This window comes from Gallus gallus, chromosome 7 (genome assembly GCF_016699485.2).
Source record: "Gallus gallus isolate bGalGal1 chromosome 7, bGalGal1.mat.broiler.GRCg7b, whole genome shotgun sequence".
In the NCBI taxonomy this organism is placed as follows: domain Eukaryota; kingdom Metazoa; phylum Chordata; class Aves; order Galliformes; family Phasianidae; genus Gallus; species Gallus gallus.
The window spans coordinates 25411907-25435992 of record NC_052538.1 but is presented as its reverse complement, the minus strand read 5'-3'; the positions used below and the strand labels follow the sequence as shown (position 1 = coordinate 25435992).

At 44.4% G+C, this 24086-nt stretch overlaps 1 protein-coding gene and 1 long non-coding RNA gene across 10 annotated transcripts in view; one reads left to right on the top strand and one right to left on the bottom strand.

Annotated features, from left to right (window-relative positions):
• Positions 1–24086, bottom strand: part of GLI2 (GLI family zinc finger 2) — a 184009-nt gene that overhangs the window by 140386 nt on the left and 19537 nt on the right. The window lies entirely within an intron of this gene.
• Positions 6005–12445, top strand: LOC121111344. Of its 2 annotated transcripts, none has more exons than XR_005861726.2 (3): positions 6005–6196; positions 8282–8686; positions 9508–12445. It is a non-coding gene; the product is annotated as an uncharacterized LOC121111344 (long non-coding RNA). The 2 variants fall into 2 exon arrangements; XR_005861725.2 differs by having other exon boundaries at positions 9501–12445.

The following is a 24086-nucleotide window of genomic DNA, read 5'->3' as shown; positions in this document are numbered from 1 at the left end:
TTTGCCAGAAGACCTGCTGTAGTCTGGGACTCATCACTGGACAAACATGGGCTTAAGTACAGAAAAGTCCTCTGATTGTGTTACAGAAAGACTATACGAGCACCCCAATCCTCTCTGATCTTACATACATATAAATGTTATAAATGGTTGATGATATGCCATACTTTCACAGATCAAAACATCTGCCTTTACAATCTTACCATGCCTATCTCTGCTGATAGCAAAATGCCCACCTTCCAATTTCTGTGTTTTTCCTTTTGCGATAAGGGCTTAGTAAGACTAAAGTAATAAACATCTCCCAAAGTCCCGATAAACTCTGAGGTGTTTATATCCTGCCAGTGGCAATGTTGCCGAGCTCACATTCCTTTACTATGCAGTTATGTCTATTGTGCTACAGGTATTTTGATGACTGAGACAGATATACAACTGTTCACCAACAGAGTATCATGCAATCTTTGCTTGGTAGCCTACAAGAACTGACTCGGTTTCTAGGCCTGGCGAGTTCCTGTCAGCATCAAAAGGAAGAAAAGGAAAAAAAAAAAAAAAAAAAAAAAAAGAACATCATAATTCAATTCATTCTCTTGTTATAAAAGGGAAAGTCTACCTTTCTCACCCTAAGCAGCAGTGCCTCCACAACCTCAAGAAGAACGGAAGAGTGGGGACGTCTCATCCTCTGCTGCTCTGTAGTATCTGTTTCACATATACAGTAAGCAGAGCTGACATGCCAGTGCATCTCACATCCACAAAGCTCACTGAAACAAAACCCAGGCTAATAGTAAACTTTTCGCAAATGTCAGCAGGTTGCTATGGCTCAAAGGAATGGTTCAGGAACCGCATTGTGTGCACACAACCGAACAGTCAAAGCAAGTCAAGCAAAAGTGTGTTTTGTGGTGATCAGGCCAGAGCTGAGCAGCAGAGAGGGTATTCGTTCTTCTTGGACGTCCCCACTGCTATTTCAGATGCTGTGCCAGACTCTGAGGCGCGATGACTGCTGTGGCCACTTGACAACACACAAAACCGATGTTTTTCATCCTTTCCTTAAACAAGAGACCGAAATCATAGAGACTATCCTGAGAAGATCCTGTAGTTACTTCTATCCTGTTTACTTTTTTTGCTTCATACTATTTAATTTAAGACATAACATAAAGGATAAGCCTAAATTCTTCAAGGCAGAGCCCTTAAACAAATATACAACAAACCAAAGTTAGATATCTAGGCTTTTTAGTTCTACCAGTAGTAGTAATTACTTATTTGTCTTGTAGTTACTGAACATTATTTATTGTATATTAGTGCACACAATAATTATCTTCTATGCCTGTATCTTTTTTTTTCTGCATACAACCTTGTTGAGTTCTTCCTAGAGAAACAGTCAAGTCTTTCACCTCACATCTACAGCTCCTAACATCTAATCTGCCCTTCTCCTCTAATCACTTCACTCCTCCACAACCATCTTCTAAACCGTCATAGCCACTTTTCTTGCTCTCCTTGCCCTATCTGTCTTCTTCCTGCTCTTTTTCCTCAGAAACACAGTCTGCCTCACTCAAAGCAAAATCCCATTTGTGCCCGTAAGTCTCATTCCATCTTCCTCTTCCCATCACAGCTACCTCTGGGATTTCTCTCCCCTACTTCTTCCCTACATTTCACTCACAGATGGACCTAGTTTGGACTTGATTCCCCCCATCAACATGCAAACATCAGCCTGCTCTCTGGTAGCTCCGCACAGCACTCTAACCATGGATGAAAGGTGGCAAAGGGTGCCAAATGCTGTAGAGATGGATAGCAACTTGTTTGTTACTCAAATCTGAAACATGAGACAGCCCTCACTTTCTTCCAACCTCACTGCAAATTTTTGCCTCTAGGCCACCTCTGACTCCTGCTCCTTCCTTCTGCACAATGGCTTCAAGAGTTTGGCATTTCCTTGTGCCTCTTGCACTCACCTACATGCCTGAACTCAAAACACCAGCCTCTAAGCCATTCATTTTCATTTACAGCAAGATCCTTTACATTGGCTCTAATGAGTACAAAGCTGATTTTACAGCCATTCAGAATGTGGGAGCAAAGAGCATTTTTCTAGCTTGTCACTTTGTTCCTGTCATTTTGCTTTATATCCTTTGATGGCTTGCTCTTTTGTTTTGCCTCAGCCATTGTCTCCTCTTTCAAAGCCCTCCAAAGCTTACCACACTGTGCTTTCAATCCCATTGGCTTCAGGCAGATGGCAGCGAATGCATATGCACTTCCTTCAATCAGGGCCGATGCATGTGCCATTCGAGTCACTTTGGTCATATGGACCAGAGGTATCAGTCTACTTCTAATCTCATTCATATTTATTTTCACCAATGAAACCATTGACTTTGACCATCTTCTGCTCGTGCCCAAGATTAGGATGAGATCTACCTGGAAAACCATGAACCAGTGAATTTACCCCTCAGGATACATCGTTCTGATTTTAGCAGAAATACTAGAGTGCTTCAGTTAACTAACTCTCTTTGCACTGTATTTTTCCCCAGGGAAGAGAACAATCCTTTTTATAACTCCTTTTTTCATAACCAACTTGTCCTGTATCACACACAGTGTCAGAGCACCTTGACATTCAAAATTATACACTAGAAATACTGAAACATCTCTCCAAGTATTCATCCTAATTGCTGTCATAACCTAGCACTTGACTGAAAAGCAAGTTGGGTTTTTATCTACTAAAGAAATGAAACACCGACAATCTCCTGATTCTACAGTCATTCATCTGAGCCTGATTTTTTATAGAAGTGGAGAGATGTCACCAGTTATAGATGCCCACACAACTTCTTGTCTTTAAACTCTGTCCACGGCTACCCAACATTTGTACCACTTTTCCCCCTTGGGCTTTTCCCAGCCTTTCATTACAAGTGAGACAGCTCAATACGTTTTCTATTTTGGAGCCCGTATTTCCACTGCAAACTCAGATTCGCACAGATTTATTACTAGCTTATAAAATGTTCACCAAACTAACTGAGAAAATGTATCTTTTGAGAACAAAAACTGTTGGCCATCCCCAGATTACTAGCAGTGTACTGAGAAAACAGTAGATACCTTTCTTTAGCACTCCTGTAATGGAAGATCAGTATTCGTGTGAATACATCCAGGCAAATGCCTTCAGAAAACTGGACCTGAGGCACGCACAGGGCTGGCTTTTCATCTCTGCACCCCATTGGGATTTTTAAAGAAGAGGACTGATAGTAGTAAACATTCATTTATATTTAAGCCTTCCCTTTGGGGAAGGTGGTCCGTTCAATGATACGAACAGCCCCAAAGTCACGCGGCTACTGCCCTGCCTTCTGTCTGGGACGTGGGCAGCACCACTCATACCATGCATCCCTACCAGCCTTCACCAGACCCGTAGCCTTCCTGGTTGCAGCCCCTACAGCTACACAACAGCCTTGGCAGTTAAAGGCATATTTCAGAACCGTGAGAATCAGCAATCAAAGCAACAAACCGTCAGTCACTCCAGCACCAGATGCAAATCACAGCGTTTGCAAGACCTCAAAGCAAACAGCATCATGTGTGAATTACTCCAGGGAAAACACACGGAGGAAGAGGTCTGTTTGTTACAAAAGTAAACGATTCCTGTCTGGTCAGGTGCAATGGAGCAGCTCTCAGTTCCCAGGACAATGGAGACAGGGGACAGCACACACCAGCCCCTCAACCCTCTGTGCTACCAACACTGCATCTTTGCCAAGAATTGTGACTGTATGACGGATAAGCACGGCAACCTGCATACAATTAACTGCAGTACCTGCACAGCAGAAAAGCAGAATAAGCTACAATCTACTGAGAATAGCATTAAAATAAAGGCCCCAAAAGCTTCCCATTGCTTATGAACTTGCACCTTGTTGGGTTTCCTTTTTTTTGAAGTACCAAACCATGCCATCCTGCAATGGTGCACAAGAAACAAATAGATGCTAAAATAGAAGGAAATATGTCTGAATCTGTATTGCTATTATCAAAGTTGAGGGAAAAATAAAGGAGGAAGAAGGGTTTTTTTAATTCAATTCTGCTTTCATGATTGAATGTGAGGTTGGACACAAAGATAAATGGATGACAAGTTAGACAGCCATTCATTCAAATCCATCTTAACACAGAGTAAAATGGTTCTGGAAATACTTTTGCTATACATTCACTACGAAATGAACTAGAATGATTCACTTCAAGAGGACACCTAAACTTATGTAGCGAATACCATATGACTGCCCCATATACCCAACGAGAGAGTTTCACTATACCCCTGTTTAAAATGTTTGGTGAAATTTCCTTTTTCCAAGACACTCAATTGCCCTGTGGCTCTGTCCACAACACCCTGATCTCCTCTGATCTTGTCAGCACGCAGCACAGTTGCATTTCTTGCCATCTCTGGAACACTCCTCAACACAAACTGTTGAGCCTTCTTGGAAGGGAATTAGTCCATCCAACACATAACCCATACTAATCCAATGCATTACCAATACTAATCCCCAGCATCCCTATGTAAATGCAAGCATTCACTACTCCCAGAATGACACATCATAGCAATCAGTAAAGGCACGGAGATTTTTAAAGTTACCTTATGCAAGCAGAGGAAATAAACACAACCAGGTGCTTGCAGTCACTTTTCTCATCTTGTTTTGACTTCTGTAAGACTTTGGTCCTCCAAGGGATCACAGTCTGAATCTGCTCCACCCTCCCACGTTCCCACAAAATCCCTCAACCGTAGCTCCCAGTTATAAGTTTCACCTCGAGCAGGACCTTGACAGTGGAAAAAAACCACCTTCAATTCTCCAGACCTTCCCGAAGCTCTGTGATCTGCCAGTAAATCCCTGAGGCTGATGCATCTCACCTCGACATCCAGCTCCTTTGTTCTGCGCAGGGAGCTTCTGTAATGCACCCTGTGGGAAAGGCTGGGAGAATTCACCTCACAGCTGTCCTGAGAAGCTGCCACCTGTTTGGTGAACACTGGAAGCTGAGAGCTGGTGGTTCTGCTGCTCTACAAGCACCCAGTTGTGCCACGATACGGCAATTAAATGTTCTCCTGCAGGCAGACTCCCCACATTGTCACAGTGCTGCATAAGGACTGTCATGCTGCAAGAGACAAATGGTCCCACTCATCCAACACCTTGTCTGACAGCAACCACTGATGGATTCTTCATATGAAAATACAAAAAGGTCATTTTCATTGCCTGCTATTACAGCAAGGAAGCAGAGGGCATGGAGTTTTGCAGGCTGGGGCAGCAGGTGATCTCTTTGTGCTACAAAAGGTGAAGTGAGAAACTGAGGGAAATCTCTGTCCTAAAGTGTGAACTTGTTCATTCATAGGCTAAAAGTACACAGGGATCCTCAGATGAAAGATGACACAGGGGCACAAATTCTTATCATTAGGGCTTCTCTAGATTCGAATGCTACAACCAGAAATACTTTTATGCATTCATACAATTGTTGCAGTGTTTTTCTACTGAAACTTGCAGAGCTACATGCTAATTTACTAAATGCACCATAAACATCCTTTCCCTTTTCAAGTTAATCACAATTGCCTTACAGGAGATTAACACCATAAAGCACTTTCACAGCTGACGTGCCTTTAAAAAAATTCCCAGAGTTAAGCTTGTATAAATAATGTAAGTGACATGGAATATAATTATTAAATGTTGTCATTTTGGAAGAAAATTAATTAGCAATAGCTGTAGCTGTCTCGTGTCTATTTAAGCAGTGTGCATCTCAATTAAAATTTAATTGCCACAGATTCAGTCACAGCAGGGAAAAGTGATGGAAATGAAAAGCAGTCCGATCCTGTATTGCCTTCTACAAGAGAAAGTGTAATAGAAACTGGGGGGGGAAGGGGAAGAGAGAGGCAGGAAGGTAAGAAAGCAAATTCCCAGAGCCGTGCTGCTGCACAGCCAGGGCGCTCAGAGGCACCGGGTGCTGCTCATTCATAAAGTGGCTGTCTGGTACCAGACAAGAGCACCAACGGAAATAAAGCCAGCTGCTGTTGGAAGAGGTGTTCCTTCACATGGCAGATGTGAGCACATACCCACCGCGTGTCACAGACAGCGCTGTTCTCTATGTTACCGCGCCCTTGGGTTTCAGTGCTTCCCTGAAGTCACCCTGGGGAACCCCCAAAACACGGAGTGGGGGCTCTCCTTGAAGTGGAAACAAAGTCCTTCTGGAGCTGTAAGACACCAGGGGCACAAAGGTGTGTTTTGAAGAGAAAAAATCCCCTCCCGCTGTTCTTCCAAATGACACTGGAAAACTTCCACAGCAGAGGAGAGGGATGGCTTAAGTAACACCATCATTCAAACGTGGAAGATTTATACATCATTTTGAGATGCTTTAAAGAAAATTACATAGCCACAAAGAGCTGGGTACTCAAGCCATCTCTCATGCCCATAGTATAAAGTGTTTCTTGAGTTCAATGGCCAAATCACCACAATCTTATGGATACCGACCTTTGTCTTAACCAAAGTACATTTCCTGCATCATTCATTTCTCAGGATTTAAATTATCTACAACTTGTTTACTTGAATGAATAATTCACATCTCAGACAAAAAGAAAACAAAGCAAAAAAGTATTGCCATCGGGGTGCACGGTGTAAATTATATTGCCAAAAAGATGGTGAGTTCATTTGTAGAAAGTATATAAAGCAGAAGCAAAAAATGTTCTGGTCTTAAAACTTGGGCTAATTGGAAAATACATGCTGAATGTAATATCACTGAACTACATATATATTCTTGAAACATTTCTTTTAGGACTTATCCAGCTTCCAAATGAGGCAAATATATTCCCTTCAAATTCCCAGGGTGCATTCTCTGTCAACCTAAAAATCAAGTTATATTGTTTCTGACTGACATCACAATTATAATGTAAATTTACAGTACTTGATCATTTTGTTGATGATGCTAAAGTCATAACAGAATCCAACTCACTCTCTTATCAGTATGTGACTCTGCCCACTCTATTAAAATATACCTTTCTGCTGACAAAAATAGGGATTACAAGATGAAACGGTAGATTCACGTTACTTATAAACTGATGATGATAATAATAGTAGTAATAATAGCAGTATTGTCACAGTCTTGTCATGATACTAAGTTAAAGGTATGATATAGCCATGATGAAACGTTCAGATGCAGGCTTCGTTGTAGTTAATGGACTGGTGAAGATTTGGCTAATGTGCTCTAGTACCTGCCCATTGCTGCCTGAAAGCACTTGCACCTCTGAGCCAAATCATTCCTGGTAGTGGCAGATGGTAAGACACAGGGCATGGGCTTCAGGTCACAACTTGAGAAGTTCAGGCAGGACATTTGGAAAGCTTTTTCTCTAGCTGGGTCCTGCACTGCTGGAATAGGCCACAGCTGTGGCACTACAGGTTCTCAAGACCCCGCCAGACAAGCCATGACCAACTCAACGTGGTGCTGATGACAATCCACACTGGAGGCTGGAATGGGGAACCCAAAGGTCACTTCTACCCAGAGTTTCCAATATTCTGTGATTCTATTCACGTGGAGCTGAGGTCTCAGTGCTCTGTCAGATCATACTATTACCTGAGGACCCAAAGTCATGGCGTAAAATCAGTGTGTCTTTTTGCCAAAATAGTCTCAGCTACATATTAAATAATGTGAGAGAGCTTGCATCAAAATGTAAAACCGATAATGAACAAGCTGAAACGTGAACTCAGGGTATCACTTCCTTCTCTAAAAAAAGAAGAAACAAAACTCTTGCACTGGAGAAACAGTTAACTTTCAAACAAGATGATAAGCACCTCCTTTTCTTCTGCGAGACTATCTAAATCTGGATCAGAAAAAAACAGCTTAATTTACAAGAGTCTGCATTTTTTTAAGTTATCAGATGTTTTTTATCTCAGCATAACTAAAACCAAAAGAGACAGCCTCCTTCAGTGGAATGTACTCCGATTGTACAGACCCAATGCACAAAGCACGTGTCTCCCTGCATAAAGCACTCCTCTGCAACTTACTTACATGTCTATGCTGCCTGATATTTTCAAATTCTCTGAATAACAGAGTGCCATTTTTAAAAACCTCCTCTGTTTCACTTTCTGCATAATGGGACATGGTGATGTGCAGGTTTTTCTCCATACACTTCTGCCTGCGACTAACTGGAACTTGAGGCAATTCTAGTTTCAAACGTTTTCCAGCACACCGTAAAGCTAAATGCATATAAACTTCAGACCCCAAATCAGACTGCTGAGCATACCTTTCAGCACATCACATTATTTGGTCTTCATTTAGCTGTCACAAAAACATTTCCTTTCGTCTACAGATTAATGACAGCCTGGTGAGGTTTCAGCACAAATACCTTTGCACATTGGAAGCTCTGCAAAGACACAGTGATTCATGCCTCTGGAAGGGAAAAGAAAGCTGAGGCAGGACATGCAAGCTGTGAGAGGATCCGATATCAAAAGAGCTGGAGCCTCTCGTGAGCACCCAGCCGTACCAACACAAATACATCCCTGCACGACTCACGGCGGAGCCACAGCTGAACGCAGGCCGTCGCTTTAGTGAGCGCTAAGCTGATTTGGCTGCGCAGCTCATTCATCGAGGAGCAAAGAAGACAGGGCAGGAAGCATCACTCAGTAATGAATTACACACGACACAAAAAAGCCACAGGTGTGGTTTTAGAGTCTGTGCATGCAGCCGCCGCAGCCCTGGATTCCACGTAATTGCTGTAAGTAACTATGGAAAATGGACAGTGGGAAACTCTGTAGAAATGCAGAGAGCGAACCGGTCCAAGAACACATTCCCACTTGTTCAAAGCAGCCAGATACACCATTTAAACATGTGTCAACTGTATCTGATGACGACCATGTCAGTGCATTAGGTCTGGACAGTTAAATACAAAGGGCTCGATTCTTCGCGGTGCCGGAGCTGTGCTGTCAGCAAGCTGGCTGCTGCTGCTGCTGCTGTGCAGCTGCCTGCTCGGTGCAAGCAGAGCTTCGGCACTGTTCTGACACAGCCGGGCAGCACAGGGCAGCCCCATGGTGCTCCCACGGGTACCACTCTGGCTGCATAGGGCTGGGGGGGACCCGCAGCATGGTGAGCACTCTGCTTTCTCGTTTGCAGCAAGGTGGGAAACTTCCTCACTCTTAGAGCAAGAGGGATTGGAGAAAGGGAAAGAAATAGAATTTTTACATATTAAAAACTGAAGTATGTATGCCACATAAGTCACAGATTCTAATATCTAAAGATGCAACACAGCAGTTCTCAGCTCCTGTGCAGATCTAGATGCAATTTCTTCCCTGGCCTTGCCAAAGTCTCCTCTCCCTGCCATGAACTCCCAAAGCCATTCCAGCAGTCCTCTCCTGCCAATTCCTTCCCATTGCACAAGCTGAGCTGCCTCACCAGCTGCTATGGGTGTGCGTAAGGCCACTTGTGTGGCCCATTTGAGCAGTGGGGGCTGGATGAAGGAGCTGAACTCATCACTACTATCACTAGTGCTAAATGTATTGGTGACGTTGGTGTTCACTGTTTTTGTTTCTGAGAGCACAGTATCCTCACCCTGGTGGCATTTCTGCAGCTCCCATTCCTGTGACGTGGGAAGTCTCTCCATATGCTGACTTCAGGACATCAAGTTATCCTCAAGAGCCCTCAAAATAAATGCATCCTCATCCCCACGCTGTGACCTATCCGTTCACTGGGGCAGTACATCAAGTCCCCTGAAAAACTACACGTGCAGCTGGTCAGACACACAGAATCATAGAATGGCTTGGGTTGGAAGGGAACTTAAAGATTATTTAGTTCCAACCCCTGCTGTGGGCACACAGGGCACAGACATCTCAAGATCAACATTTTCTGCTTCCTCAGTGTCATTCGGCATGGGTTTTTTTGCCCCTTGGTGAAGATGAGCTTTGTTCTTTGGGATCAGCCTATTTCCTCTCCTCAATAGAGAGCCATCGGCTGAGTGGGGACCCCGTGGCTCCTGGGCAGGTACCCAGTGAGCTCCACCCGGCCACCAGGGGTGATCTCAGCAGTATTCTGGCCTCAAAACCACGCAGAACAACTAGTCCTTTCCAGTGTGATGTCCCTGCCAACAACAATCATCTGGTGTTTTGGAGAAATCACCAAAAGAGGGTTGTTTTTTTTTTTTTGTCTGGCTTTAAATAGTATTAAATATTTGCAGCCCTTTTCAGTAACAAAGGACACAAAGAAAAGAGGGGAAAAGAAGTCTCACTTCTTTGGTTGTTTTTGCTGAATTTGGAAAGGCTCGTGGATCAAAGCTCAAAAAGCTGCAAGTTTATGGAAGACACATTAGCAATGCTTAGTGAGGAAAAATTACTGAACTGTGTAAGGAAGACAACCAACCAAATCCAGTGGATTTAGTCAATGGACAAACTCAGGGAGAACAATTCACCACGAGGAAGTGTGCTGAGAGCCTTCAGACAGCTCAATGGGAGCCACTCCAAACTCAAACCCAAGGCAGGTCACAGCGTGCAAAAGCACCAACAGGAGGAGATATATTTTAATCCATTAGATTGTATTTTGCAAGAAGCAGAGCCTCTGGGGAAGCCATTATCCTCACACAGATGTACTCCTGTGAAAAAGAAGAAAAATACCTAGGCTCCCTGATGCGAGAGGTCAAACAATTACAATTTCCTTAATTTCATATCCAGTTGGGAAATTAAATAACAGAACTATGAAAAGCTTTACACTTCCCCTTCTGAAGAAAGTGGCAATTTAAATTAATTTTTTTAATGCTATAAGAATTGATGAGTGAGTATAGGAGGGGCCTTTTCCCCAGCGCCCTTTTCCCCACCACCCTTTTTAAACAGCCCTGCTCATTCAATGGACAAAAAGAAATAAATAAATCCAAGGGACACGGAGTCTCTCATGAAAGAGCGATTCCTCTGCAGACAAAGCACAACGTGTTGCTTCTCCAGGAGCCGTTTTATTTCATTAATAGTCCTCCCTTCACAACTCAATGAGCTTTGTCCACAATTTTTTTTTTCCCCCCTCAGAGGTGGACTTTTAGTCTATGGAAAGAAGCAGCATTCATTCCTGATCCTACAGCTTACAAGGATGACTTGGGGAACATGGGACCCGTGGTCCATCTGGCCTCAAGCTACGTCTCTCTCCCACAGCAGCTCCTCCTAATCTCAGTGGAAAGACTCTGCCTTCTCCACAGCTCCATGAGTTGAACCATGGTCATGCTCTTCTGGTTACTACATCAGAAAAAGTTCCAAGGGTTCTTGTAGAGAACTTGCTCAAGGTCCTCCCTTTGCATAGGGCTCCTTCCAGCTCTGGAGCAAAGTAAGCTCCTGCAACACAGTACTGACATGGAAAAAAGAGATGTGGAAGATGTACCAAGATGCCTACATGGTTTCTGAACAGGCCGCAGTCACGGCATTCCTGCACGGCACTTTCATCAGAAAGAGCCTGCAATGTGGAAGCGTATGGCCCTCTCTCAGTGCTACCCTGTACACGATATGCACAAAACCTGGTGGCAGCAGCCAGGCAGTGAAAGCTGCTGCCAGGAAGAACATGTGATTAACAGAGAAACAATCTAAGGCTTGAAGCAGAGCAAACAGGGCTCAGAATACTGGACTGCAGGACAAAACAAAAACAGGAAAAAAACATTAGCACTTGCACACAGACCAGGCAAACAAAAATAATCTGCTCATACAGCTGGCCATGGGGGATAAAGATGAGAAAATGAATTGAAAATCTTTTTCTACTGTTTCACTGGGAAAAAATAAATAAACAGGAGATTCCCATTTATTTATTTATTTATGCTGGAATTAACCTATGGAACACTTACTAACAGGGCTCCGCAGATACTGTTATGCAGAGCCTTGAGAAATTACTGTTTAAAGCATCACACCCCAGAACCAGCAAGGCAACAGAACTGCAAACTTTCATCACAGAGCTGCAAACTCTGGCACCCACGTGTGACTTAGCAGACATTAAAGATTTTCTAATTAAAGACGAGGCCATTTGCAAGACAGATGATTTCAGTTTACTGGCAAGCCTGTTGGGAGACGACTGAACCACAGCTAAAGGCATGCAGGGAGCAGCTCACAAGCAGCTTGGACCGGGGCCGGTCAGCTCATGTCCCTGGGCACCAGCACAAATGGCAGGGAGGGAACAACCAGCTGCAGGCAGTGAAGACCAAAAGCAGTTTGTGTCCTGATGCTGCAGGAAGCTTTAGGAAAAAAAAGCAGCCGTAAATACAGTTGTGAAGACATAGAAACTTCCAGTCTGAAGAGAGAAAGCAGGCTGACATTTGCAGACGGCAGAGCTCTTGGTGCACATCTGCTGGGAGCAGCCCCAGAGGACCAGCTCTCCTGGAGCCACTCACCACGCGCTGTGGTTCCAGCTGCAGCGTAATCCCAGTGACTGATAAGCAGCAGTATCACGCTACAGAAACAAGACTAAGGGTGGATAAAACCACTGCAAGGCCAACTGATTTAAATAAATAAAGCCCCAGAGATGATGATATTTAGGCTGTGTAGTAGCTGACATCCAGGATTACCTCCGGAGGCCTGCAGGTCAATCAGCAAATGTTTCTGCTGTACTCTCACACATGTTCAACTTCATGCCCCACTGTCCATCCCAAACGCAGCCTGTCTCAGCAACCAAGGAAGCAGCCTACACCAAGCTAAGCCTGGGATGCTGCGATCTCGCCTCCTGTTCCCATCTTGCCTTCTTTCACTTGCATTCACATTAATGCAGCCACAGTATCAATACGTTCATGGAACTGATCCAGCCAAAAATCTCATTCTGAAAAAGTTCCTGAGCACGTGCTGACCAAAAGCATCCCCAAACACAGTGCGTAGAGCAGCCAGAGAACACCGCAGTCATCAGAAGTGCAAAGCTCAAACCACACTGCATTAACCCATTAACATCTCCTCAAGGGTTGATGTTGTTGTGGCGTTTTTTTGTTTGTTTTTTTGTTTGTTTTAAACTGTTTTTACACCACTAGTTACTGATTTTAACAAAAATGCAAACCAGGTAGTGAGATTTCACATAGAGCTGCGCTGCAGGAATGCAGGGGCCCTGTAAGGCACTCCTCCTCAATAACTGCTCTTTTGGGTATTTGAGTATCTTCTTACGCTCGGTCCAACTGCCCATCTGCTTCATTTCACAGAAGCACAGAATCACAAAGGTTGTAAAGATCTCTAAAATCATCTAGTATAATCATTTGCCCATCCCCACCGTGCCCGCTAACCACATCCCTCAGTGCCACATCTCCACGGTTCCTGAACATCTCTGGGGACAGCAACTCCACTGCCTCCCTGGGCAGCCTGTTCCAATATCTCACCACTCTTTTGGAGAATAAATGTTTCCTAATACCCAACCTGAAGCTCCTCGGTGCAACTTAAGGCTATCACCTCTTGTCCTATTGCTGTTATCTGGGAGAAGAGACCGACTCCCACCTCATCACAACCTCCCTTCAGGGAGTTATAGAGAGCGATAAGGTCTCCCCTGAGCCTCCTCTTCTCTAGAAGAGTAGGAGGGAACTGTCAGCATGATGGCAAGGAACGTTCTGGGCTTTGAGTATCGTAACATCTAAACTTTAGTTTAAAATTAAAGTTCTCTCATCCAAAACGTAACATCTTCTCGGGGAGGCAGTTGAAGTTCTGAGCTGTTTCTCCCCCAGCAACAGAAACTCACGTCACCTAACACATCTCCTAAACTTGTCACAACCCACAGGAGGCCAAAGCTGATGCCTAAACTATTAAATATCCCATACGCTCCTCAGTCACTTTCAATTTCTGTCCCCTTCCAATTGAGGTCACCACAACTCGCAGACGTGATGGCTCAGAAGGCTGAGCCTCACCATTTATGCCTGGCAGACCCCGCAGTGACAATAAAGCTTTACAGAGCTTTGTTTCTGCACCTGTGAAATAAGGAAATCCATGCTTACTCATCTTTGTTAATATTCTTTTGTTCGTGTTTTGTAAATGGTCTTAAAGAGCATTTATCCCACTATGGAGCACTGCGCAGTGTTTAAGAGTTTCTGTGAAGTACACTGCGTAGGATCCATAAAACAACACCGCTTTTATCTCTTTCTCCGCATGCCCTCCATCTCCCGCGTTAGCATAACAAAGACAACGATGTTTAGGGCATCAAAACAGATTTTTGGAGGGTAAAAGAACAACAGCCAGTGGCTAAATATATAGAGGCAGGGCAATCAAAGCGGAGGAAATAGACTAGCGGTGTTCTCAAGCAAATCTCCAAGTTTTCCAAATGAAACGTTCTTGGAAACCGATATTCTCTTAAATCACCGCTCGTGGCTGAAATCCTGCTTCCAGAAAACCATTTGGCTCCCCTTATTGTGCAGCGAGGTATGCAAGGAATACAAATCCTGCAGCCTGGAGTTTTTATTGTGGTTTCTAAAGAGCTGCCCCACTGGAAAAATCCAATGGAAAATGCAGTTTTCTGTGGATGGCAAAGGACTGTTTTTCCATGCACACATGTGCAGGGTTTTGCTTGCAGGCTCGCGGTGCAGCGGTCAGGGAGGAGCGACTTTCCCCCCGGACAGCAGGCAGGGTGTGAATGCGGAGTCAGTAACTCACCCACACACCGCTCTATTTCCTGGATTTAGTGAGTGGTCTTTGTTGGAGCTGAAAGGCTGCAGCTGGGGTGGACGATGCAAGTTCACGAGGGGTTATTCAGCTCCAGACAGCCTTCATAAAAGCACAAATAAGACAGAGCAAACTTTCCTCATTTTTTTTTTTTTTTCCCCTTCCAAGCAATGAACTTCTGAACTTGGCTCTTGGAGTACCGATATGACAGTATGGTAGCAGACTGCGAAATCTGCCCTGCGCTGATCTACACAGGCCATAATTCACACACACACACACACAAACAGAGCAAACCATTTTCTCCATACTTTTAAGCACAGATGTAATGGTAGCGTAGATGACTGAGATCTCCTATTACTTAGACGGCTATGTTTTCCAAAACACACAACTGCAGGTCCACTACACTTGGAAACAACCCATACTTTAAAGTGCCCTGTTTGCATCCGGCCCCGGAACAAAATACATCAGGTGATGCATTACTCTTTCCTTTTTATTATCTACCTTTGCATCATCACTAATGAGTGGAACTGAATCGTTCTTACACCTGTGCGTAAATTCATGTAAGGGTGAATTTCATAAAAGGAAAACCTCTAAACTACTGAGGTTACAGAGCAGAAAGAAAACAGCTCAGACACTTCTGCTTTATTGACTACCTGCTGACAACTGTTGGGGCACCTTCATTTAGGTCCTATCCAAACGGTGACCTTCAGAGAAGCCCACGTTCACAAGGTTTTGGTTGCTCTGCTTCAGCAAGGCTCCAAATCTCATTGGCTTTACAAAACCTGATTAGCAATAAATAATAATATGACATCACATACGCACCAATGTGCCACCACGGCGGTCAGGAGCCTCCTGTCACGAGAGGCTTCCAGTGAGACATGTCAGGTTGTCCAAACTGGAAACGTCTGTGGCTGTGCACCAGTTCGAGCTAACCACGGGTGGGGTGGGTCAGAACTCTGCCTAATTTCTTGCCAGCTGTCTGGGCAGACAGTTGAAGCCTTCAGCTTCTGCCGTTCCCAGGCAGCCCCACCTCACGGGCTGCCTTTTACAGCTGGGAGCCCGGATGCCCATCCCAGGATGCTGGCAGAAGCAGAAAGCTGGGAGCTCCGTGAGTCCAAGCCTGAGATGAAGCTTGGGGGGGAGTTTAAGCCCCCTGCTCTGGGAGTCTCTGCAGACAGCTGCTCTCTCTCATTTTGGAATCATCAGCTAAAACCAGTTCTTTTTTTTTTTTCCTTCCAGAGCAGAAAAACGTATGGAATTTCCTTTCCGTGAGACACTTTTAAGAGCTTTGTTGGGAAATGGAGTGAATTTTCACAAAGTATTTTCCCCAAAAGCAGAAATGTCAGTTAGCACCAGCTCCAATTGTATAACAATTCCTTTCCCATCAGACAACCAGTTTGAGATCAATCTTATCCTTAAGCAAGTCCCTTTAAAACCCTTTCTTTGCCCCTTTAGCCAAACATACGAGCTTCCAAAAACTGAAGAACCTCGCATGCAAACGGCCTGGAGAAAAGGTGGTGATTCATAACACAGGGGAAATGTGTGATAAAGCAGAGTAGCTTATCCCAGCTGTTGAAAGGACTGTGTAGAAATCCACGCAGTGCTAAGATGCCAGGTTTCCATTTTCTTCGGATATTCAAAGGAAGAGATGGAGTCTTTGCATCCTGCCAAACTGCAGTCCAACTGGAATGCGTGCTGTTGTTTTGACAAACTGCAGCTTACTAGAGAAAACTTAATTTTCACATCATAAAGTTTCCTTAAGCTGGCTTCAGGCTTCATACTTGCAAAACCTCAGCTAGAAAAACGTTACTGAAAACCAGGAAAGTTTAGGGACATCAGCATAATTCAGCATCTGAATCCCAAGACTGGTTGGCAGCTCTCAGTCATCCCAGACACACGCCTGGTTTCTCTGAGTCCCACGCTGCTTTCTAGTGCACATATAAATATATATGACAAAGTCCTGGCTTAACAGAAACCAGAGTTTAAGACCCAGTTTGATCAATACTAGCAGTCTGCCCCTTTCTCCCTTCCCCATTCACACACACACACACACACTCCCTTACAGTAGTTATCAGAATCTGTAAGCACAGACCATAAGAAAGGAAGAATTTCTGAGAAGAGCAATTCAGGACATAAAGACTAGTTGGTTACTAATTACTCCAGTTTCATTTCTACATCTCCAAGGGAATTCTACACTGATAAAAGACTCCAACCTGGCAGCTCAGGAAGTCATTTGCAGATGTGACCATGCAGTGAATGAAGTCTGTTAGACACCTCCAGGCTGGGACTGTTCAAACCAGCACACGACCTCTTTGGTGAGACCACTTGGTCCCTGCCAGGACGTGGCTTTATGGCTCACTTATCTGGTGCTAACTTAGAGGTGCCGAGGCCACACGTCATGGTGCAGCCCAGCAGAGCACAGTTCCTGAGCTGCCCCTGCTCTCAGCCCTCACAAGAGATGCTGAGGACACCGCTCAGAGTCACGGCCAGTTTCCTGTCTTGTCAGAGAAAAATGACAAGAAATTATTCATCCAAGGTGGACATACTGCAAAGACAGCTGATTTCTCTGGACATCCCAATAAATCCTGTATGATTTGTTCTGCATCCTGCTAAGCTGGCAGTTGGCCGAGACCTTAAGAAACATGCACCTCCAAGTTCTGCAGGACATAGTGTGACACAGGGGGGGACCATCACTCACTGAGAACCCAGCCTCAAAGCAGCCTTGATGCACTGTGTAGCTGTGGTCCCGTTCCTGGGACACGGAGCCAAGGCTCCTAGTTTCCAGACAGTCACCAGATGTCAACATACCTCCTGACTGTCCATTCATCTGTGATTCAGCTTCTTTATACTTGCATCGGGCATAAGTTTTTTAAAGCACCCTGAGAGGCATGAATGGAAACTGTGTGAGTATAGATGAGCAGGGCAAGTAGCCATGAGTTATAACCTTCAGCCACTGCTGATCTGCATTTGTTGTAAAATCAGTACGTAACAAGGAAAAAGTTTCCATCACCTAAGGGTGGTTAACCTCCTCAATATTTTTAAATGGATGTGCAAAGTAAACGTGTGAATTATATATCTCCAAGGATCAGCTACTTCAAATACAGCCTATGGCAGTAAATAAAGTATGGCAGTAAATAAAGTATTAACTTTTGCCAAGGAAAATAACAACAACAAAAAAGCTGATATCTTTTTTTTTCTTTTTTTTTTTTTGTGGGAAAACAGAATATAAAATTGACTGAGAACCACGCTAGCACCCAACAAAATAGAAAACAGTAACAAATTGCCACAAGTCGGGGCACTTCCTACTCCAACAGGTAAATAAACTTCTGTTGACACAATGCACGGAATAGCTCTTTCATAGCTTATTTACTCCTTTATAAAACCCAAGCTTAGCCTCTGACAGGTCTTGCGGAAAGGCAGCTTATTTAGACATAAACAAACAGAAGCACTGTTACTATATGCTGCAAGGAAAGAAGGCCTAAACTCGCTCTTAAACTCAAAAGCAGTGGTAGAAGGCAACACATGCTGGCAGTTTCTACACCGACTCATAAACACACAGCACTACAGCGCTCAGACTCCTGAAGCCTTTCTGAATCCAGGGAATTCCTCCTGTTAAAAGTTTACATCAGTGCAGACCGAAAGAAAGAACTTTCTTTGAAAGCTGGAAGAGATTTCACCCAAAGCTGAAGAAGCATTATAAACATTTACTCTCACAGGCGCTCAGCGTTGGGCAGAGAAGGAGGAATTGCAGGAGATAAAAGAAAGAAATTAGCAAAGGAAAGAGAGAAGATAAAAGCACAAGACCCAAGACAGCAGAGAAACTACACACCCTGCAGTGAAATTAGCTGTCCATCCTTTAAATGCCGCTAAAGAAAGTGAACGGAGTATTTCAAGACAAAATAATCTGCTTCCACGGTGTGGCTTCCGTGCACACATTTGTGTGTTTTCCCATATGGTGGAAGAAAAAGAAAGGTGTGTTCCCTGCACTTGGGCTGATCCCTCTGCTTGGCCTTCTCCTCATTTCCTGCCAGAAGGTGGGTTCCGGGCTGCTCCATCCCTTGGAGTCAGGCAGCAAAACATCTGGTTCATGGTAGGAGGAGAGCAGGAAGGGCCGCAGACATCTGAAACTCTTTTGCAGTTGCTATGGGGAAATGTAAGAAGACAAACTACTACTATTCAATATAGTAGTAGTTCAAACATCCACGCAGGTCCAACATCATTAGCAAATTAATCCTTTTGCTGCGCAAGCTGGCTCTAGACTTTGCACTGCTGACGGCAGATTAAAAGAGAGGGCAACTTTCTTTCTTTCCCTGATAAATGCACACTTATTTCAGGTCTGCACACTGCCCAGCTCAGTTCCTGCACACTGGGCCTCAGGGAGCTCCATTTCTGCACTCCTGCTGCAATGGCCTGGCCCTGACCTCCCACCATCTCCCCAGCCCTTCAGAGGCAGATTATTGGTTTGGAAGTGGAAAACACCCAAATGGCCCAAGCAATCCAGGCCTGTTGCAGAGGTTAGCTCTAAGACAGCAGCCAGGGAACAGGAGGTCTTCAAGAAACATGGAGATGTGGTACTTAGGGACATGGCTTAGCAGGCAGTATTGATGGTAGGTGGACAGTTGGACTGGATGATCTTAGAGGTCTTTTCCAACGTCAGTGATTCTATGATTCTCTCTGCCTGCTCCGTGCCACTGCTTTGCAATGACACACCGTACTGATCAGATTTGGAGGAATTAGCAACACAACTGGAAAGAAACCTGACCACACTGCCCCGTCCTCTTCATGAGGGGAGCACTGCTGGACAGGCTGTCTTGTAAACTGGCAGGGCCCCAATTACAAACGGAGGTGCTGAAGTATCATGGATCAAACTCCAGAAAGTAACACCAATGTCTCCTGCAAATGCTACTAGTGACCGCCAGCTGTATAATTTAAATTCCTTTTTAAAGTGGCCTCAGCAATAAGGTAGGGAGAATTATTGATACTCCTATGCAGCAGGGAAACCAAACAATTTTTTAAAAATAATTCTGGAGTCATTCTGACATGAATGATTTATTTCTGCTGAATGGAAACCACTTAGTTTAAGGTGGCAAACCTGAGGCAGCTTAGTGGTTATGCCGCTCTCCTGAGACAAGGGGCCCTGAGCACACATCCACCCTTGATCTGGGCATGAAAAGTAGCTCAAAGCAAAGCTCTCCTATCCAGAAGTGCACTCTCACCACAGCCCTCAGTGACAGGAAGGGCGGCAAAGAAGACACAATTATTTAGACATTTCCCTCCCTCCGCAGCAAAATTCCCTATTAAAAGTGTTCACCAAATTAATCCAGTTCTGAGTTGAACAAAACTGCATTTTTCAGCGAAGAAAATATCCTCATCCAGAGGAGAGTGAAACCCTATAGTGGTTCTTTCTTCCCACAGGCTGGGAAGGGATATAATTCAGAAATTTCCCTGAAGTATACAGACACAGACCTCTTCAGGGACAGCACAAGCAATACAAAACACATTTAAGAACAATTATGAAAGACTTCCAGCTCGTTTCATTTATGCTCCGAGCACGCCAGTACTTTAAAGTTTTCTGTCCTCTTTCTCCAAAAGAATAGCTGAGTTGCTGGTGTATGTTAAGTGCAACAGCTGCATTTGGTTCTCTAATTACATGAATCTCTGCCATCTTCCCTATGCTGAAGATAAACTATCATTTTAGTTGAGATGTTCTAACTTGATTTACACAGCTAGTTTACCTAATTTTCCAATTTAGCCCTTCAAGATAAGGAAAGGCAAGATGCATTCAAGAGAGTCATGCTTAGGCATAACGAGCAGATAAATGAACCCTTCCTTAGTTACTGCGGAGGACATTTTAAATGACAGACAATGCAGCGTGTTCTGCCAGTAGGAAAGCGATCCTTTGACCTTAGTTTGCATTTCAAGTGAAGTGAAAAGCAGGAGAAGAAATGGGAGTTTCTGAAGAAAAAGTTAAGGTGCAGTATTGTAGATTTTTAAAAGACCAGAGACCATGTGCATCGATGGGATCCTGTTTGATTTCTTTGAAGTAAAGTAGAAGATTTTTTTGTTTCTACACACAGGTGCAGTATAGCTTTGATGGTGATTCCAGAGACCATAACTGAACTCACCCCCAAAAGGTAATAGTACAGCGCTCAGCTGGGGAGAAGTGCGAGAGGTAAGAGGAGGCCCCTATCAAAGACCAGACATGACCCAACTTTTCATGCCAACAGGGCTGTCTGGGCTGAGCTGTGGCTCGAGAAGCTGCTCAGGCTCATGTCCACTGCTTGCAGTGTCAAGAGCCACTTGACATTGAGATACCAGGATGCAATATCAAGACGCACATACGTGGAATGGCACAAGGATTTCTGTGCACACCTTGCACATCTGTACCAAACACATAAAACCCACACGGCACCATTTAAAACTGTCCTTAATAAAGACTGAAAATCTCTGGCTTCTTAATGAACAGGGTTGTGCCATAAGTAGTGAGCAATAGGACTACTGCTGGAAGAGCAAGCCATGGCCTAATACATCACACTGTCAAAAAGCTTCTCCCATTATTCAACTGAAATTTGCCTTCTCTTAAATTTCATCCCATTACTTCTAGTTACACCCCATTGTACCACTCTAAATAATTCTTCATAGCCTTGGTGTTTACACCCTTCAGATATTTGTAGATTTATATCTCAACCACCCCATTTGTCATCCTTTAGCCAAGTTATCCATATTCAGCTCTTTTGGTCTTCTCTCATAAGTCAATCCCTCAAGCTCTTTTGTTACTTTTTTTACTTCCCTGAACACTCTCCAATTTGTCAATCTCTGTTGTAATGGGGTGAAGCAGACCTGAATGCATTACACTTACTGAGGTTACCGGAGATCTGCTTTGAGTCTCTGCTGCCTATTCACTACAGAACAAACACCCAAGCACACTTTTTTAGGTTACAGAAGCAACAAATCTGCAGCCTTCTTATACTCACCTACTGATTCCTGAGGATCCTGGGTAATGGTTCTTCCTAGATCTCTCCTTCTCTTGTTCATTCCCCCAGACAGTCTAGGGTGTTTTGCTTACTCTACTCCTATTCTGAAATGCTGCGCTGCTGTTTGAATGCTCTCCACAAGCCATCCAGTAACTTCACCAAACGCCACGTCTTCCTGCCACGCTGCTCCCACCCTCACACGAGTCTCTCTTTCCATCTGGGAGGCCACACTGGAGCCCTCCCTCACCATCTGCTCCAGTTGCCTACAAGGTGCCCTTCCCAGAGACTTTCAACCCTCCAGGAAATGGAAGACCACACCAGGGCCTTCACACCTACGCACCGGCTGGGCTCACATACTCCTGTGCTAAGCCAAATTCTCTGCTTTTAAAAACACCTTGGATGGTTACAGAAAACACAGGGCCCTGCAGAAACCCAATGCAAACGAAGCACAAATGGATGACATTCCTCCAACACCTGTGCCTTCATAAAGCCGCCGCTGTTCTTCCCCATCCTGTGAACACATCCGACTGCACATTTCCTCCAGAAAAGTCATCTGGACAAATAAGAGGAACGCTGCTGAAAATAGCTGACAGGGGTAAAACCACAACTGAACCGACTCCCGGCTGTGCAAGCACAGGCCTCGCAGCAGGCTGGAGGCTCTGGAGAATAACCGTGGGGAGCAGAGCTCGGCGCTGGGGCAGGCGCCAAATCCCGCTCCGGTGATGAGGGCAGGACCCTCAGAGGGAGGTGACAGCTTCCAACAGAGGAGTGGCCCCTGGCCTTCCCAGCCCGTGTATGCTCATGGCTACTGCTGGTCTGTCTGCAAGGGGACTGTGGCCAGCAAGTGCTGGTTGACACCACTGTCTAAGCTATCTCCATTTTGAGGTGACAGCCTGTAAACCTTTGGGCAGGTGGGCACTTGATTATCCTCCACATGTACACTCTGTCCCACATCTTCTACACGGGACTTGAAAAGAGAAAATCACTTCTTAATAGCTACACAAAACAGCTTTTTCCCTGATTTTAACTTCCTTCCAGCATTTAAAATTACAAAGTTACTCTGCTGCAGACCATCTAATATGAACTAGACACTATTACAGGAAGAATGATTTGGTTTGCAGTTAAGATTACATACACAAATGCCTATAAGCCCAGCTTTGTGCAGACAACAACAAAGTAAAAGTCTCCAAAAACTGTGATAAGCGCTTGTGTTCTGAAGCCATGTCAGAGGCACTATCAAAGCCAGGTGGGATCTATCAGCTCCAGCTCACGGCCTCTCTCCCTAGAGCAGAACAGTACAGTGAGGAAGGACAAAAGCTGACCCCTCAGGGAACAACTAAAGAAAGCATCCAGAAACACACAGCAAGCTCTGGCAAGAAGTTTGCATTTGCCATCACTTAAATTAGCAGCAAAGGAATCCCCAGGAGGGAGGAAATCTGGACTCTGTCCAACATGCAAGTGCGCTGTGCAAGGAGCTGTGGGGGAAGAGCCACACACAAGCACTGTGGGTTCAGAGGAAGCCAACACACATACTCCAGCAAACCCCAGGCCTTTTACTGGGCAGGAGCATGATGGTTATTTACTGACTTGACTGTGTCGCCAGGTGTCAGGAGAGAAGTTTATTGTGGGTGAGCTCAAATGGAATTGGCTCTGTCATTTTCAGTCATCAGTTTGCCATAAGATATCTTTAGAATATAAAGGGCTTTTATATGTTAAATATATATATATCTTAAAACTTCTCAAGAGTGTAAGAACACTGAAATTTTCTAAAATATTGCAGTTGGTGATGTAACTAAAATAGCACTGTGAACTATTCTCTTGCTATCCTAACGACCAGAGCTGCTTTCAATTCTTATACCACGTGCAGATCCCACTGACTTCCAGAAGACTCAAATGGCAACTCAGCAACCATTTAGCTTACGACAGAAAGGATGGCTGCTCTACACCTCCATAACAGCCTAAAGAGTTGTGACATACCCTGAATGAAGTCCTTCTAAAACACCTAAACAGATGTGTTTTTCTCCGCAAAACTCCTCACTAGGTTAAGAAGTAATTCAGCCATGTAAATTTAACTTAAGCTAGTAAATCTAATAACATCATTCTAAAAGCAATAAAACTTTCAGACCTTAATCCTTTTAATTCACTGTTTATCCCCTTGGCACCTAGACTATTTTTATTCTAGTCACTTTTGCTGTAATAAAAAGTTAATAAAACAACACAAGTTGTCCAACAGGTTGCAGAACTAATGAAGACTGGTTTCCTACAGGTTTGGTATCTGACGCCCCTTCTTTCCCCCAAGAGAATTTACCCCGGCCCCCAACGGGCTGTCTGTGAGGCTGTTTCTGAGTCTTCTTCATGTCCCTTAAGCATACGGGAGCCAAGAGGCAGTGCACGCTGTGCCTGGCTGTGAGCTCGATGTGCTTTTGCACTCGCCACAGCTCTGGCAGAGCAGAGAGTTGCTGATTTTACATTCCAGCCTCCTCTCCTCTAGGGCACTGGCTGGCCCACTGAAGATCGATGACTTTAAGGAAAAAAAAACGGACTGTGAACGATCTATGATCTCCACATA